General features: G+C 39.6%; 1 long non-coding RNA gene across 1 annotated transcript; it reads left to right on the top strand.

Moving 5' to 3' along the window:
- The first annotated feature begins 876 nt into the window (after positions 1 to 876).
- Positions 877 to 1,788, top strand: LOC310670772. The gene is made up of 2 exons (XR_014507628.1): positions 877 to 957; positions 1,256 to 1,788. It is a non-coding gene; the product is annotated as an uncharacterized lncRNA (long non-coding RNA).
- Positions 1,789 to 2,622: the final 834 nt, after the last annotated feature.

The following is a 2,622-nucleotide window of genomic DNA, read 5'->3' as shown; positions in this document are numbered from 1 at the left end:
TTCAAAAATCATAAGAAACTGCTGGGTGTGATCCCATGGTCAGAAACTTTCAAAAGAGAAGGGAGTTCAAGGTGGATGGGAGTTTCTTAAAGGTGAGATACTGAAGGCACAAAGGCAGACAATTGCAACAAGAAAGAAAAGTGGGAGGCATCTAAAAATACCAGTGTGAGTTGCACGGGGGTAGCTAATGAGATGCCCTCCAAATGTTGTGAACTACACTTCCCAATAACCCCAATCAGCATGGCCCCATCCAACCACTCAAGCATGATAAGAGTTTTAGTCTGCAACATTTAGAGGGCACCACATGGTCTACCCCTGGAATAGGTTATAATTTTGACCAGCTGGTGCTTATAAAATAGAGATGAAACTGGAGCATGGTGGAACACAATGAATGAGGGAAGGGAGGGTGGATGCAAGGGTAGGAAAGGAGAACATCCTTATTCCTGTAAATTGGCTATGTTGAATAACAAGATCTGTAGTTGTATAAGAACATTAAAAAGCTCTTCTGGATCAAGGCAACATTCCATACTTTTCTCACAGTGGCCAATGAGATGCTAAAGAGAGACTATTTCCATGCTGATTTAATATAGGGTTTAAATATATATGACCTTCCACTACTGCTGACCATTCAGTTGATGAGTTAAGAGCCTTCTTTCTTTCTTTCTTCCTTTCTTCCTTTCTTTCTTTCTTTCTTTCTTTCTTTCTTTCTTTCTCTCTTTCTCTCTTTCTTTTCTTCTTTCTTTCTTTCTCTCTTTCTCTCTTTCTCTCTTTCTCTCTTTCTCTCTTTCTCTCTTTCTCTCTTTTCTCTTTCTTTCTCTCTTTCTTTCTTTCTTTCTTTCTTCCTTCCTTCCTTCCTTCCTTCCTTCCTTCCTTCTTAAGACTGAATTTGCATCTGAGGTAGAAGGAAAAGTGTTGGAATAAACTCAAGAAACCCTTCACTCTCCACTCAACTTCTAGGTAAAGTGACCTCATGAATCTAGCCTTGTGGTATGTCAGGTTTCTCTACCTTACAGTATTATGTCAATTTGACCTAGGCCCATTTTGGATCCACTCCCAATTTTACACTTAGCAAGTATATATTGTAATTAAAAGAGTTGTCCTCAAAGGGCAGCAGACTCTCAACATATGTGCAGCCGGCTGGCTTCAGAAAATCCCAACAGCTGTGAAATAAATGCTATTTCCAGAGTTGTTTAGTGGAGGTCACACAGAGAAGGGAATCTGAGTGAGAGCTGTTTTACATTTCCTTCATCTGCAGGTTTACAAGGTCTTTTGCCTTCCGACTCTACATTTGCCAGCATCAGCCTAGATCCCAAAGAGGGAATTTATCAAAGAAGCATACCAACAAAACAAGCAAGGCAAAACAAAACAAGCTTTATTTTACAAGAGAAATAAACTAGCAGGGTGAGGTCAGTGCTGAACGAAAATGGCAGGAGTTTTGAAAAGGCGGGCCTAATGAGTTAGCTGAACATAAGGCAGAATGTCGACATATCCCCTGACAGGGACCATTCAGCATCAGCAATTTGAAGCCAGCAGGCCAAATCCAGGTCCCTGAAGATTACCAGCTGTTCCTGTAGTCGTCAACTCAAGAACAAGAGAATGTTGTGAAGAAAGTTCTAACTCTGATAATAGGACTTGCTAGCAAACTTATTTGGGGTAATAGAATATCAGTTCTATGACATTCCTTTGAGTTGATCTCCCATAAAGTTAGGGTGGGGAATGGGCATGATCCCCAGTACTTCCCTGGAGGAATGTCACCTGAACACTTAAAATAAACATAAATGCTGATGAGATTTGCAAGTAAGGCGAGTATGGAGAGTATGACAATATTTGTTCATGATAGTTGCATTTGCAAGGACTGGATTGTATGAGCCGTGCAGAGCAAACATAGAGAAACAGAAACAGCATAATATAATGCTAGCTGACTGGGAACGGTTATGGACCACTGGTATGAAATTTACGGCATGTAATGCCTTAAGGGAGAATATTATGAAAATGATATACAGATGGTACATGACACCAGTCAAACTAGCAAAAATTTATCATTTGCCCGATAATAAATGCTGGAAATGTAAAGAAACTGAAGGTACATTCTTTCACCTTTGGTGGACATGCCCAAGGATTAAGACCTTCTGGGAAATGATTTATAATGAACTGAAAAAAGTGTTTAAATACACATTTCCGAAGAAACCAGAAGCCTTTCTCCTGGGCATGGTCAACCAACAGGTTCATGTGAAGGACAGGACATTCTTTATGTACGCTACAACAGCAGCAAGAATACTCATCACACAGTATTGGAAGACACAAGAACTGCCCACGCTGGAAGGATGGCAGATGAAAGTTATTGACTATATGGAATCAGCGGAAATGACTGGCAGAATCAGAGACCAGGGAGAAGAGACGGTGAAGGAAGACTGGAGGAAGTTTAAAGACTATCTACGGAAGCATCATAAGATAAAGAATGTTTGATGACACCAGATTGAACTTAAGTCTATTAGCATAAAAATTTAAAGAAGAAGAAAGATTAATAAATTGTAAGATACATGGTAATGCTACTATATTAAGACGCTAAGATAATGATGTAATCAAAATATGACAGAGGGAAGGAATTTGCTGACAGAATAT

The sequence above is a fragment of the Podarcis tiliguerta genome (genome assembly GCF_965153285.1).
Source record: "Podarcis tiliguerta genome assembly, chromosome: 1".
Taxonomy (NCBI): Eukaryota; Metazoa; Chordata; class Lepidosauria; order Squamata; family Lacertidae; genus Podarcis; species Podarcis tiliguerta.
Note: the sequence above shows the minus strand (reverse complement) of the source record. Positions and strands in the feature narration are given on the sequence as shown.